The following is a 17,097-nucleotide window of genomic DNA, read 5'->3' as shown; positions in this document are numbered from 1 at the left end:
TAAACTGTTACCATTTTATTCATCTATATCCTTTGATTAAATCTTGCTGAGGTGATCTTTTGAGTCTTTGTCCCCTCAAGTATAGCTACCATAACAATATTTGACAATTTTGTTCTACAATCAACATTTGGCTTTTCGCTTCAGAAGTAGTGCCTTTTGCAAATCACAATAGTGTTTTTCAAATTAAAAAAAAAAATCAAATTCAATAGAAAAACAACTTCTAGTTACAGTCTCCTACAAGGAAAGTCAGCGTAGGTGTAATCCCCATTTGAATTAAGATATGCAAAGAGGGAGGACTGGGATAGGCCAAGACCACAGGAACAGGTCATATTGCTATTAGCCTAGGCACAGCAGCGAAGTGTTGATAGGTCTGCCCGGGTCAATAACAGTCATGCAGAAGGCCACTGACTTCCTCATTATGCTTATCTCATGCTGCCTGATATTGCCGTTTCTCAATCTCAGTGCACTGCTGCAAATATATTTCCTTGTTACTACCAATTTTTTTTCAGAAGGGCTTTGGCATTGCACTGGGAAAGTGAGCAGAACTTGTGATACTGAAGCAAAGTGAAGAAGATATCAGCTTGACAGTAACCCCTTATTTCTTTCCCCTCTTTTTCCTCCCCACAAAACTCCATGCTAGGAGGTGCTTAGAAGAGCGCTGTCTATATCTAAATCCTAGCTTGCCTGACAGTAAAACATCATTGTAAACAAGATGAAAAAGTGTCTTGGAGGACAGACTTTGTCATAACTTTGATGTTTCAGATGCTTTTTTTTTTTCCCCCACAACCTAGTATTTTTAGTGTAGCTGGCATGCATTACAATCTTTTAGAAGAGTTATAGGCCTTTAAAACAAACAAACAAGAAAAACCACCACCACCACCGCAACACATGCTCACAGAAAAAAAAGAGTGTTCTGGGGGAAAAAAAGACAGGTCATGGCAAGAAGAAATTTTTGACAAAAGGAATACAAAATGGACTGGTGAGCAGGTGGAAACCAGCTAAGCTTCAGTCATGAATTTTAGCCTGGAAGGATGACAAGGAAAGCTGCCACAAAGCAATCACCAGAAAATTCTAACTCTGATGAACAAAACATATAGATTCTATTGAAAAGCTTATAAATTTCACCCCAGCATTTAGTCACTCAATGAACTGATTACAGTACCACATTTTATCTGAAATAAATGAGGCCAAGTAAGGAGAAAGGAAACCCCTGAGGTCTTGGGCTATAAATGTGTTCTATATAACCTACCATGGAAGACTTATTTAAGGATCAGTCATCTTGCACACTCCAGAGATTTTTGACTGGACATTTATTATTTTGCTACAAGAAACCTGACTTACTGCTCTGACTTACTACTCCAGTTTTAGAATGGAAATCTCAATGGACTTGCACTGACGTAAAAATGGAGTGTAAAAATTACAGTAATGAATCCAGCTCAGTGACATCAGTGACATGCTGAGTACTGAAAGCCATCTTTTTCAGTTCCTAAATTAATTTTTTAAGAGCCAATTTTAATATTTAAGAAGGATTACTTTTCTAACTGCTTTTTGAACACACATCATGGAAAAAAAATGGCATTAAAAACACCTGAGTTGTAAAAAGATACCTTAAAATCAGTACTGACAACAGCCGTCTGGGTTTTCTGCAGTTTTGATTATGTCTTGATTCACATGAACAAAGTTCTTCCTGAACTTCTGTACATTCAAAAATGAAAAGAAAACTTTAATAGAAATATATTAACTTTTACTACTGGTTAATATGTTTAAAATGGAGACAGACTTTTTTTTTTTAATTTTTACTTATATGCAGTCTTGATTTGTTTGTTTGTTTGTTTTCAAATTCAAGGTATATTTTATTTACTGTTTTAAAGAACAAATCATGCATCAATTTAAAGAAGTAGTGTGGTTACACATGGAAGTATTTTTGAAAGTGCTGTGCTCTGTACTTAGTCTTCCTCCTGTTTTGTAGGTTTTCTTCTATGATGAAAAATTAGTAAATATCACAAAACAAAAGTAAGCTTATATCACAAGTGAAAAGTATGACAAAGAGAAGTAAACGGAAAAGTATATTATTTCTAATAAGTGTTTACTATGTAATGTTAATCACAGCTATCTGAAGAGGAAAGGGGTCGAATTTCATTACCACTAAACTGAAGAACAGTTGATAATTATAGAAAATAAATTTCATATGCAGCCCAAACTATTTCACTAGAATGTCTTGAGATATCATTTATGGCTATTTAATATAGTTTATTTGAATAGTCTGAGGTAATCACAACTTTGTTTCAAGAATTTCACACTTGAAATTTGTTTTCATGAACAACTAGATCAAATCTCATTTACAGATGTAGTTAACTGTGTGGCTTGAGAGTTTTTAGTCCTCTCATTTCCATCAAAGATATACAGTAATTAACAATATCAAATCCATACTACAGCTCTTTGCATGAGTGACTTTCACATTCTTTGTTCCATACTTATAAATTAATCTTAATATAGACTAAGTGTGCAAATTGATTAAACATGCATTCATTTTCAGGTATTGTAACAGTCAAGATTTCTGTAATACTCTTGGTTCATTTTGCTTGAAGTCATTTTATACATTAATAAATGTTCCTATTCAGCTAACACCTTGCATTGGGTATATGTGACAAGGGTCTGGTAGCAGGTTGCTGCTGTGGTGGCCTCTGTGAGCAGAGCCCAGCAGCTGCCCCATGACAGATCAGAGTCAGCTCCAGCCAGGTCCAAAAGGGACCCACTGCTGGCCAGAGCTGAGACACGGAGTGACACTGGTTGGGCCTCTGAGAGAGCAGATTTAAGAAAGGGAAAAAAATAAAAAATAAAAAAATGCTGTGCAACAGCAGCTGGGAGAGAGGGGTGAGAACCACCCATGCAGACCCCAAAGGCAGTGTAGAAGGAGGGCAGGAGGTGCAGCCCATGGAGAGGAGCCCACGCAGGAGCAGGGGTCTGGGGGGAGCTGCCGCCCGTGGGGGACCCATGCTGGAGCAGTTTACTCCTGGGGGATGGATGGACCCTGTGGTACAGAGCCATGTGGGAGCAGTTCTTGAAGAGCTGCTGCCTGTGGGAAGCCCCCGCAGGCACAGTTTGGGAAGGACAGCATCCCTTGGGAGGGACCCCACGTGGAGCAGGGGCAGAGAGTGACCATGAAGACGAAGTGAATGAAGAGAGTGATGGTGAGTGAAAAGAGTGACGGTGGAGACGAAGCATCAGGGACTGACCGCAGCCCCCATTCCCCCTTCCCCTGTGCTGCTCGGGAGGAGGAGGGTGGATAGGGGGAAGGTGGTTTTAGTTTGCTTTTAGTTTCTCAGTTCCGTAGTCTGGTAGTGATAGGTAATAAATTATATTAATCTCCCTATGCTGAGTTTGTTTTGCCAATGATGTGCTGTGTGATCTCCCTGTCCTTATCTCAACCATAAAGCCCTTTTCATCCTATTTTCTCCCCACTTTCCCTTTAGGGAGGAGGAGGTGAGAGAGCAGTTTTGGTGGAGTTCAGCTGCCCAGCAGGATAAAACCACCACACACCTCTGACAGTATATGTACATAATACTTTGTGACCTTTCCTGTCTTGGACATACCACTTATTTAATATATGCAGGTACAAAATCATTTCTGATGTCCTTTCAAATTCTGATATAATTTAACTTGCTGTTATTTAGTCATTCAGCTTATGAAGCACTGAATGCAAATGTAAAACTGCATTGTATTTACATGACATTATCTTCAGGAAAACATACTTGGCATAATTAAAACCTCTAGTAAATTTTAGTCAGGTTAGAAATTTGTCATTGTGAAACTGACAATAAAGAAAGTTTTTTATTGGTTTTGAAAATCAAAAGTTGTAGAGAATGTGCACGATGATAGATCAGTGGTACCAAATAGTTGATGTTTTTCTTGGATAATAATGCAGTGCTTACAATTAATCAGAATTTTAATATTCATTATCTTAACATTAATCACCGACTTCTTTTGCTTAATAGGGAATGCTTCTTTTGGCTATTTGAAAAATACACCTCAATATGAGCATATTTCTGCATAATATTTTTTTTTTTTTCAAAAAAGAACCTTCAGTAAATTTTAGATTTATACCCATTGACCTTAAGTGTCACAAAGCATTTTGCAACTGAATTCAGAACAGCACTACTGCATTACATTAACATTTAAGGGTCACTTTCTTGCTCCTGTTCACAACAGACACTCAGTATGTGTTCTAGAAGGAAGGCATTCAGTGCTGAAATCTATTTCATAGTAGAGTCTCCATTCTCTTCCTTTGCTGTCCTGTCCTAGACAGGATATATGAACCTACCAAGCCCAATTTTATGTTATTTTTGTATATCTCCCACTGTTCATTTTCCTATCTAAAAATAGAATGGAATTCTGACCTTAAAACAACAAAGAAAAAGTCACAGAACACTTAATAACCACATGGACTTCATCAAATTCAGCCACTGGTATATGGTACATAACAGTCAAGCTACTACTGAACAGGTGATGGAGCAGGCAGATGAAGGGAATAGGCAAGTCAGGAAACCTTAACCCTAAAGCTTATTGCAAATACTCTTATCACAGTAATTCATTTCAAGGGACTGAAATTTTTATGGGAATTCATAGTCAGATTATATGATCTTTAAGCAGTCTTTCTTGACTACAAGTAGCATAAAACTTGACCGTATTCCTCCATGGAAAAGTGGAAAGAAATGTTCACAGAGGCTGTGAATTTCCAGCAGGCCAACAGCAATGAACTCACAACAGACTGCTCATACAACCTGCAAAGGTTATCCATTTATGGATTCAGCAGAAAAAGCAACATGAAGTACACACACGCTTGTGATGAACATTGGTGGTTGTTTTGGAAAATTTGCTGTCAGAGTACTGTTTTAGATATATGCTTAAATAGGTAATACAAACAGATCTGCTAGCTCTGTGAATTAGGAGTTGCTGACATTCTATTTCCCAGTCATCAAACAGTTGTACATTGCCATTTGAACTGTCTCTTAAGAAGCTTGATATAGGTTGTAACTGTTTCACCTTTTGAAATATTCCTCAAATAATCTGTTCATAAGCATACAAATTAAAAGAAAATAAATAAATAAATAAAATGAAGAAGAAGATACTGGAAACACACATGGGAAAAGGCGTTGAAAGTATTCAAAGAATGAAAATTCCATATTTGCAATGGAAGAAACCCTAATGTATTCAGGAGTAGTCACAAATTGTGCCACATGGATCTGTATCTTTAATAGTCTCGGTATCTTTACAGATATTACTCCATCTCCCTATGTCATACGTTTTCTTCATATTTTTGTCTACTCTAAATGTCAAGCTTGGCCTACTAACTTTTCTTGCTATGAAGATACAACTTTTAATATTCAGATATTATTCAATTCTGATACCAAATGCACAATCTGACGTTATATCCTTATTCTTGCCAAAATAAGGATTGTATCTTACACATCAGACTTCACACCAGCACCACTTTTCTATACCACTCATACTGCAATTGATTAGTTCCCATATAGAACCAAAGATATAGGTCTGGAAAAGACCTCAGCAGACTGTCAAGCTCTTAAGCAATGGTCTTGTGTCTCATTGATCTCCTGGAAGAAAGAGGTGGGTTCACAGAAAAACAGGCATTATGATTTTCCTTGGTATTTCCCACTGTGTGGAGAGCACATAAAGGAAGTCACAGGCTGACTCTGAAGCTTCAAAGTACTGAAGGTGATATCAGCTTGCTCTTCAGGAATGGCCAATGACCAACAACGTCTTAACTCATCCTCTGGTCCTACAAAGGCAACATGATTCCAATGTCCTTTCAGATTGATCTTTTTTTTTTTGGTAGGTGTTGGGAGGAATGAGTTAACAGCGGAAGATTGGCAAGAAGGATGGGATCAGAACAGAAGACTGGCAAGGAGGATTGTAAATACACTCAAGTGACCTTGCACCTGGGAATGCGTAAAGTCTGGGGAGCAGCAATGTAGAAAAACATAAATTATGTCTGCTGCTGTTTGTGCTCTGTGTGTTTGACAAGGAGCACATCTGTGCATAGATAACATAGGTGTTTGGTGGACTTGGAGGTGCCCTGTAAGATGTGCTTGAGCTCCAGGCCTTAGTACAGAGAAGATCAAAGAAGCACAGTGAGAATCACAGCATGGTGGTAAAATCTGTGCCTGCGCGAACTCTTGATAAAAACAGGTGAAACCAGCAGTCCATCGATCTCCTAGCATGGATCATGTTTAACGGTTCTTGCATTCCTGCTTGCATGCCTGTGCTCGTGTACGTCTGCTCAGGTGCTGCTTTGGGGATCCCCTGGTTGGTGAGGTAATAAATCTACTCTTTGCATTTTAGCTGCGAGTCTGTGGACATTCCCGTTGCCTGCCTGTGCTGACTTACACAGTAGGTTACTTTATCCTTCATCTGGAACTGAAGCATATAGCTTACACAACATGATATACAAAACCTCCTACTGATCAGCAATACCTGATTCATAAGTGCCTTACAACCAAGGACAGCAATAGACCCACACTGCATATTTTGTCCAAGGGATTTTTCTGTTTTTCAGCTCTTCCTGCACCTTCTCACAACAACATGACCTATGCCTAGCTGTAATCTTGCCAGTCTTGCTGCTGAGGTTGCTGCTGCTTGTCCTGTGGGTGACACAAAGGCAATTTGTGTGATTGTGTTCATGCCAAGTGTATTCCTCCACACTTGTAGCAAATATAAAGAATATTTATTCCCTAAAAATATTTTTATAAAAATCAACAACAACAACAACAAAAAAAAAACATTGAACTGGACTGAGTAGAGATCAGCTCTCTGAAGAGACGACTGACATCCTTTTACCTTGGATAGAGAAACCTGTTTACAACAAGCAATTTTGAATTTTCCTGACTCTTTTTCATAGCTGGTTGTAGTCACACTTTAATCTGTTCCCCAAAGGCAGAGGAGGGTTCTCCAGAATAATTTCACTGGCCACAAATCTACCCAAAAAATAAATAGTGATGTTAAAGGTTTTTTGTTTGTTTGTTTGTTTTCTTTGACAAAAGGATCACTGACTGTACTCGTGTATATTTGGCAAAGGACACATATACACCATTTTCCCAGCATAAAATAAATAAGTAAATAAATAAATAAGAGAGCAGAAAGTTTGGGAGACAGCACTAGCAGTCAACCATTAAAAGTGATTTTTATATCCTCTCATCAGGCAGAGAACCAGTCAGTTAGCCGTGAAGCTGGAACCAGGAGATTTCTTATACTCCATTTGTACAACCTATACACACTTGAGCGACTGCCTAATGATACAAATAGGCTTGTAAAACTCTATAAGACTTACTAAAAAAAAAATAGACACCAGGGCAAAGATTGTATATACAGATTATTATGGAACTTTTAGAGAGAGAAATAAGGAGGAAATTTATTTTGTGGCACTTGTAGGTTAGTTGAAAAAAAAAATCTACTTTTTCAAAAGAATGCTGTTTTTTTTTTTTTTTTTTACATTTTGGAACCTTACCCATTTAAGTTTATGAGACTCATTGGATAATGATGCTAATTATTTTGCTCTAAGGTGCATATGCACTCTAACTGGCAGAAATGTAATGAGTTCACAAATGGAAATGTTACTTGGTTGGAGGAAGGTCGATATTATAACACAAATCCCTCAGAAGTCATTTGTGTCATGGAAAAGTCTGAATGTTATTCCATCAACACAGAAAAATCATAAGATTTTATGGTGGCAGACATAATACTTCCATCCTGAAAAAAATGCTGGAGGAGTGGCTAAATAACAAACTGATCCAAATCTTAATGAATACCCGAAGCACCTGTGATCTCCCTGTACTGCTTTGATGAAAATGCTGATGTAAGAAATTTATAGTAGACCATGCATAAATTGCATTTAGAAATACATTTTAAAACAGAAATTTGACTATAAATACAGAAAAAGAAGATATAAAGTAGGTTTAAATGCTCTAAACCATATAATCGATGTTTTGCTAGTTTGTTGGTTTTTAATACTTCAATCATACACACCTCAGAGCTTCAGAAAGTATTTAAAGCAGATTCCTAGATTCATTGATAAACATCTCAAAACTTAAATCCAGCTAATGTTCTTACCTCATATCCCATTGTACTGCCTTTTTAACTACTCTTTATACTTATGAACCATAACAGTGCTCAGTTTGAATAAATCCCAAAAAGTTTGTTCACTGATTATGCATTGGCTATGCCCTGCATAAACATATAAGTGGGCTAGGAAAGGTCCTGAGGCTAGCTGGTGTGGCTTGTTTCACATCACTCTTTAAAACAGGATGCTTACATCCAGAGAGGCTGTTGGGAGCACTCTCTAGGCCAAACCATACCTAGGCACTATCTGAAAAAGTGTTATTTGGTCAGGGCCACAACACCACCGGAGACTGGCCAACAGTGATGTGCCAGTGCTTGGGTGCATCTTCTGGTCCAGTTTACCTTTCTACCACAGACATGGACTCAGTTCCGCAAGTATCTTACTGCTTTGGCTGTTTGTCACATTCATTTTACAGCTACGCTATTCACTCAGGTACTATGCACAAAGCACTACAACAGGCATTACCTCTATATGATCATTTACAACTATGCTCAGATTTTTTATAGCTGCCACTGTTTAGGTCTGAGAAAAGAATTCAAGGAACTTCCTTATTCTGTATGACCAAAACCAAAGGTCTAACAGTACAAATTGTAAAGATGGCAAATGGACTTTATTGTGCATTCACAATGGAATCAAAATACCATAGTTCAAAATGTATATTGCTTCCCATGACTTGCAGGCAAGCATAAACTTCCAAAAATACTATGCATTTTTTTTCAAGGAATACTGCCTTTTTTTTTTTCCCCTGTGAAAGAATTGGAACACATAATTTGAATGTGTTTCTTCATCAGAAATCAAAGTTTTGCAGAACATTTTAATGACAGTATTTTCCAAAGAGACCAAGCACTTGGGTTGAAAAAAAATAAATTTCAATTAATTTAATAATCAGGAAATGCAAAGCCCATAAAAGCCCTTCTTGGATGAAAAATTTTTATTTTCTCATCTATCAGTGGTCCTCCTCGAGTCTCCAGAACAAGGAATACAGATTCACATCCTACTACTATCACTTCTTTGGGACTGAAGTGCAGATCATCACAAGCACCATAAGAATAATATGCGGTTCACCTTTAATGACACTCTTGATGTCATCATTGATGTCATAGTTTTCTCTTAGCTGCACTCTGCTTTGTTATGTATGTTGTACAAGCACTACATCTTGAAGGGTTTTCCAAACTGAAATGTCAGAAAGCTTGAGATTTTCTGCAAGTGTCTGGAGGGAGGAAAAGCAGACAACTAAGAAAAGTCATTTTCAGAATAAAAGAGGAAAAGTAGCAGAAGGAAATGCATGTAACTAGTGTGACTGATCTCCTGTTGACACTGCACATACGGCAGATTTGGTCATGACCTGCTTTGCTTAGAACAGATGTCCAGAAGATACGTGATCAGACAGGTTGCAGTCAAAAGAAAGGCAGAGCAAACTGCTGCTATCAGCACATACAAAGATGCTTCTTAGTAGCCTACTGGCAGAAGTGGGTGTATGATGCATCCTGGTAAAGCTTTATTAGAACAAATGTTACCCAGTACTCCTGAATTCAGATGAATCCCATTCTTACTTTAATCACTCTAATGAGAGAGCAGAGATAGAGTTTAAGAAAATGATGCTGGACAATTACCTGCCTTTTTCTTCCTTAAATGATGTGAACCTAAGGAACACATCTAAGCCTGAAGAACTAATGATTTACCATAAGTTATACAAACAAACAGACAAAAAAAAAATACATATTATGATACTTGACTGGAAATTGAATGATGTACAAAAGAGAGAGAGAGAGTTGTATGTGCTGTGTCTTTCACCATAGGCCTCACTCTTAACAGACAGAAAGGAGACAGCTAGGCTAGCTGAAAGCCAAACATATCTTCACAGATCCTCAGATGCCTCATGTAAACTAGCCAGCCCGATGACTCCACATTATGAGGGATTCCACAAGAAGCCTTTTGCACCATCAGTTTTCTCTGCACCAGGATATTTTAGCAGTATAATTTTCTTCCATGAATTTGAACTGCCTCAGTTCCTCCTCACCCAAAATATCTGTGGCTGGACCAGGCTGTTTTAAACAGCATAACCCTCTGTATATGACCTTTGTTTACTTAAAATCAACTGAGATAGAGTGCATCCCATCCAAGAGCCCATATATTATCTTTGGTGACTCAAGATTGCTGGAAATTATGACAGTTTGGGTGTGGAGAGATGATGTAGGCAGTATACACTTGTGTTGTTAGATAATTCACTCTAGGATAAATATACTGGGTGTAAAAATACATCTTTATTATTACGGTTGAAACACCTGGCAATTGAAATTTTAGTACTTTCACAGACCCTTTGTGAGCACTGGTCATTTATGCAGTATGGACTCCAGACAGAAATGAGAACAGAGAAAGAAGTGACGCCCTTCTATCCTCTACCCATGTGGCACTGGTGGCTGAGATAAGATGCTACTTTACTGTCCTGAGTGTGTAACATCACAGATTTCCTACCTGGTATAGAAGAAAATTGCCATTTTTTCATTTGTCATTTCAATTCACACAAATTTTAAAAACAGAGAGACAAGCATCATAAAGCATCCTTGCATAAGGGACATCAGCCAGAGCAAACCCTTAGAACTTCAAAGCCAAAAGCATCTTTCTGAAATCTTATGAGACAAGGAGCCTCCAAAACTCAGCACATGTCACAATGTCATGGAATGTTTGAGGTTGGAAGGCAGCTCTAGAGATTGTCTAGTCCAACCCACTGCTCAGAGCAGGATCAACCAGAGCAGACTGTCCATGGCTGTAGCCTGCCCAATTGGGTTTTGAATACCTACAAGGATGGGGACTCCACAACTTCTCTGGGCAACCTGTGCCATTGTTCTGTTGTCTTCACAGCAAAAGGTATTTTCTTATATTTTTTGTTGTTTCTGTTTGTTTGGTTGGTTGGTCAGTTGGGTGGGTTTGGTTGGGTTTGTTTATGAGGAAAGTCTCAGTCTTTCCTCTTACGAATGATGCTCCAGTTCCTTAATCATTTTTGTGGCCCTATCCTGGACTCACTCCCCTATATCCGTGTCTTTCATGTATGGGAAGCCCAGAACTGGAAACAGCACTCCAGGTGTGTATACACCAGAGCTGAGTAGAGCGGAAGGATTATTTTTCTTGTCTTACTGGCAAAACTGTTCCTAATGCAGCTCAGGAGGCTGTTGGCCTTTGCTACAAGGACACACTGCTGGCTCATGTTCACCTTGATGTCAACCAGCACCCGTTGGTCTTTTTCTGCAAAACTGCTTTCTAACCAGCTGACCTCCAGCCTGTACTGATGCATGGGATTATTCCTCCCCAGGTGCAGGATTTCAGAATTCCATTTGCTGAACTTGATAAGATCAGTTTTTGACCATCTTTTCAGCCCTTAGAAGTTCCTCTTTACAGCAGCACAATCACATCGTGTATCAGTTACTCCTCCTAGTTTTGTAATACTTGCAAAATTGCTGAGAGAAGGTAGGTGCAGACAGATATAAATTTGCTGCTTCTGTATTCCCAGCTGGCCAGACATTTCAGAATATGAGTGGCTACTTTAGCAAAACACTTTGTCCAAGTTAAGATGCATCTTAGTAGTGCATAATACTCAGGCACAATGCCATGGTAACAGGCCAGATGGCTTTGCAGTAGGAGCTGACTCATACCTGGTCTTGGAAAGAGGCCCTAATGACCTCTCAGATATGCCTTTAGTAGAGCCTTATCTGTAGGGCCTTTAGTCATCTCCGAACCAAGCTAAGGATTTGGCTTAAAAAAGCTTTTCTCAGATATCAGTTCCTTTTTATACCTCAATAGTACTCGGAACTTTTTCTTGCATTTTCTCCAGCTTTTCAATCTTCTCCTGGAATAAGAGTGCCAAGAAGTGAATAAAGCTCATTTTAGGGTGCAGTTGCATGCTGCCATATAGAACAGAGCTGTTATTATCCACACTGTGATACCACACTTCTGCAGAGTAAACCTGAGCAGTGTTCAGCTGTCATACACTGACACATCATCTTTATTTTGTCATCTGTTAACAATATTAAATCTCTTCTACGAGAGCTACCTCCTAGGCTGAACAACAAGTCCTCACATAGAATTACATTAAATCCAGCTCAGTGCCACACTGCAGGAATTGGTTTGTATGCCATTTCTAAAGGGATAAAAAATAAAAAATAAAATAAAATAAAATAAAATAAAATAAAATAAAATAAAATAAATAAAATAAAATAAAATAAGGTGTTTTTTTTTTTTTTTTTTTTTTTTCCCACTTTATAGTCTTCACTTTCTAAAATTTGTAACTTTGACCAACTTTCCTTGGTCAAATTTCCATGGGGGAATCTACCTGAAGATATAACCTGAAGTTAATTAAGAACCATTTTTGAAAGGAGCCAGTTCATACCTTCATATCACTTTATTCTATAGAATTTCGTTCCCCAGTTAAGCCACCAGCAAATTTCTCCATTACTTCCAGGCAATACCATGTCCTGTAACATACTGTACTCCCCAGTGAGAGAAATGAACTGCTATTTGCCTGCCACCTTATCTTATCAATTTATACACTCTTTTCCTTCTCCTGGCAATTCTACTTAATTTCTGATACCTAGATTTAAGGTAAAAATAAAAAAATATTCCTCCATCTTGTATACATGATTAGATTTATAGTTACCAAACCATTCATATGAAAGAGTTTCTTACCATCTTGGTTATGCAAGACTGCAATATTGTACACTATCCAGGGAATAAAATTTCACTCACTGTCAAAAGAATGTGCTATACCTTGCTCTGCATATATTTAGTCCCTGGTCTTTACAGATCAAAAAATAGTTTCTATTTCATCTGCAGTGCTGCAGGGAATTCATATCCAACCACAGTCCTAGAAATTTAACAAGATACAAGTTTGGTCAGATTTCAGAGCCAATGGACTACAATTGCCTTTATTGAATCACAAACTTTCACCTAACAAAAAAAAAAAAAATGAGAGAGAAAGAAAAGTCATCTCTTTGTTTCAGTAACAGCTCAGTATGCATAGTGAGATAGTAAGTGGCTATACAAGTACAATATAAGATTGATAAAAAATTGATAAAACAGTAACAATTTTAGAATAATTCTCATCAGACTCAGGCCAACATTTCTCCCATGAGAAAGAGCTTTTCATTTATAAATTTCTTATTGTGTTTTTAGTAGCAGAAATTTAAAGGTGAATGTCACATATTAAATTGTGATGAAGATTTTAAATTACCATGATAAGGACTTAACAGAGCACTATTGTGCAAAATTCTGCACAATTCTGCACACAGTGATATGTGCTGCCACAAGCTGGCACAGGCATCTCTGTATGATGATTACTGTGCTACTACAAATACAAAATGCAGATGAAGAATACCCCGCAGAGTAACTTGCCTAATGGAATAAGAGAAGGAAATAAGGATGAACTCCACAATCAAACTCCATCACTAAAAGAGATGTTCTGAAGATGTGTAGGGAAGAAAGTGTCTACCCATTACCACATACTAAACTTCTAATGATGTTATCAGCAAGACAAATGCATGAACAGTGTCAGAGCAGCAACCCACCCCAAATATAAGAAAAGCAACAGACACACACACACATTTAAATAATAATAATAAAAAGAGAACAAGCAGACAAAAAAAAACACAGGATGCCATTTATTCCAAACAGAAGACACAGCAATAAGCTCATCTACATTATTTATTTATTTTTAAACAGATGAAAAGTAACTACATATATATTCTTTGGAAGTTTTATTCCTAATTAGTGACCTTAAAGCTAGTAGGGATATTAGTTGTCACCTGCTGCAAAGACCTGCTTAAGTAATTTCTCAGGAGTTATTTGGATAAGCCAATCTACCACCAAAAATAAGCTTTGAACAAAAATATTTACTGGCCAAAAGATGTAGACATCAACTATTTTTGTCTTCTGCAAGGGAAGAAAACAATCCCACAATCCCCCTCAACTGTCCCTGAAGTTAAGTCTTTGCCATGAAACACACAATAATCTTGTTCCCCCCTCCCTGTCATAATTTTCAAAGCTCTGATTCAACCTCTTTAAAGTTATGCCTGAGCAGTTCCTTCAATGTCCCATCAATCAGTGCCCCAAGAGGTATGGTCTTTGTTATTGTCTCCATTATTAACTTTTGCTCAGGGTTGGTATGTCTGTGGATATAACACATTAATTTTCCTGTCTCCTGCCCTATCTTTCTGTGCTGGATAACCATTAATCAGATATCTTGAGAATTATCCTTACATACTTCTAATCACTGCACTAATTTTAAAGAAAGTAAAACATGCCATGAGGATAACTTCTTTGATCACTCGATTAGAACATTATCATTTTTCATTGGCAAGGGAGGGGAAAGTCAAAAGATGTAACAAACATTTTAGCCTAAGTCTTTAGACTCCAGTTCATGTGACTAATATATGTAAGACATCAAGGATTTTCTCCCCTCTCACCAAGTTTATTTATGGATTGAAGGCATGTTCTCTCTTCCTACAACAATCTCTAAATAAGCAGCAGTGGTTAATTTCTGTAGGTTTTGAGTAGCTCATAACATCTCATTGTGAGATTGGATGTGAGTAGTGACATTTCAGTTTGTAATGTGGCCAGGGTCTAAAACTAGATGCACAGTGATTTTAATTGCAGCTAATATACAATTACTTTTTATTTCCTACTTATTTATACAGATTACCTATTGGTTTACACAAGTTGAATTTTAGAGACAGCAACCAGGTCATACAGGCAGGATTTCCACGCTTCTGTAAGTCCTTTGACATGGTCCCACATGACTTCTTGATCTCCAGACTGGAGAGAGATGTATTTGAAAGGCGGACCATTCAGTGGATAAGGAATTGACTGGACATCTGCACCCAGAGTGGCGGTCAACGGGAATGGAGGAACGTGAGGGAACACTCACAACTCTGTGCCCAGAGAAGCTGTGGATGCCCCCTCCCTGGAAGTGTTCAAGGCAAGGTTGGATAAGGCTTTGAGCAACATGGTCAAGTGGGAAGTGTCCCTGCCCTTGGCAGGGGGATTGGGACTAGGTGATCTTTAAGGTCCCTTCCAACCCAAGCCATTCTATTATTCTATGATTCACTGTCCACTTTCTTAAAGCTACTGTGGCTCTTTCAGATTATGAAGTGACTTGAGCTGTCTCCCAGTCTTCCAAAGGTGTTCCAGCACATCTTGTGTAGGTACAGTTCCAAGGGTTTCTTTGTAGGATTAAACAACTACTTGGACTTTTCCTGACGAATACATTTTGGAGAGAATGGTACAAGAAAAATTCTTGTGTTTTCTCCCCAACTTTATTAATGTAACTTGCTTATTCTACTTGGAGGGAATATTAGATTGCAAATATGAAATGTATTCTTTGACTCCTTAGATGACTGAGATTGCCTATACTGATCATTTTACTGTTGTCACTTTCCTGCATTGCCATATAATGTGGTTACAGGCTTGAACTTTTATTATTGGTTCTGATCATGAACAAGAACAGCATAACTCTTTTGAAAGACATGCTATAATTGATATAACAAGGTGATTGTCCCTTTAATTGTCCCAACAAATGCCTTAACTGGGTACCTAAGCTCCATATAAGTTGCTGAAAACTTAGAAGCAATCAAACAGTTCAGAAAGAAATCTATGGTAATACACAGAAAACAGTGAAGATGGGGAAGAACACTTTGTTCCCTCTAAGGTGTGTACACCTGGACCATGAGAAGAGCTCCTTCTTCTGTGTAGACATTTAATTACTCACCTCTAATGTAGCTAACTGGAACAGGTTCTCATCTGCAAATCAAGAAGGAAGTGAGCTACTCTGAGCTGGAACTCAGCCAGCTCTTTGAAGGACAGGTTGTGAAAAGTGTCACTAAGAGTGTGAACAATGAGAGGACTACCTGAAACAAGGAAAGTGAAAAATGCAGCAAAAGCAACGTCCCAGGACTGATGTGAGAGCAACACGACGGTAGAGAAGAGGGGGAAGGTGCTTAGGTGAGACAGATCAGCTAAGGACTTACGGGAAAGACTTAAGTGCTTTCCTTCTCCCTAAATTCCATAATCTAATAAAGCTGGTTGGCTTATGGACTTGGTGCTTAGGGACAGGGTTTAGTGGGTGACATTGGTAGGGTGATGGTTGGACCGGATGATCTTGGAGGTCTTTTCCAACCTTAATGATTCTATGATTCTATGTTAGGTTTCTAAATGGATTACTGATTTACACTGTTCAAAAAGTCTTAAAATTATTTATTAATCATTCTCTTTTTACACCTGCCATTCAATCTTATCTCACTGCTGAAGAATTTATCTCCTAAGCAACATTTTTTTTTCTTTCAAGGTTTCCTGTAGCATGGAGAAAAAGTATGTTATAGACTTTCCAGTATTCCCAGGCATTACATTTCCTCTTATCTTCTATACTTTTATTTCCAAGTATTTTTTCTCTCCATTTTTTTATCTCCATCTGTTGAGTCTCTAACTTTATTTACTTATTTTTTTTTTCCTGGCTCAAGCAGTGAAATCTCTTTGACCAAGAAAATACTCAGATTAGTAACAATATTTAAGAGTGGGTTTCAACTAAGTTGCTATCGGGAGAATTAGTTCCCTGGATGGCTGCCCATATAATACAGAAAATATAGTCGTACTTCATGTGGAATAGGGAGTGCTATGTGCTTCTCAAGTATTTATTTTGGAAATATCATTGGTATTTTGGTTCCTAATCATAAATAATGTGGATTTTAAAATTATTTTTTCTTGGTAGCTGTATAAAATATATTGAGAGGATCCTTTACTCTTCAATTTAATTTTATTTAAAATTTAAGTTAAAATCTCTCATTCTGGAGTAATATCTAGAATGCATTCAGGTCAATGGTCTTTGTTATAGAGGCTGGGCCACTGCACACCTTTTTTTTTCCCATAAACATTTCAAAAGTACACTGGTGAAAATTACATAGGCCTAGTAAAATAAGTCA

This window comes from Cygnus olor, chromosome 2, assembly GCF_009769625.2.
Source record: "Cygnus olor isolate bCygOlo1 chromosome 2, bCygOlo1.pri.v2, whole genome shotgun sequence".
NCBI lineage: Eukaryota > Metazoa > Chordata > Aves > Anseriformes > Anatidae > Cygnus > Cygnus olor.
The sequence above is the reverse complement of the archived record's forward strand: the minus strand, read 5'-3'. Positions refer to the sequence as shown.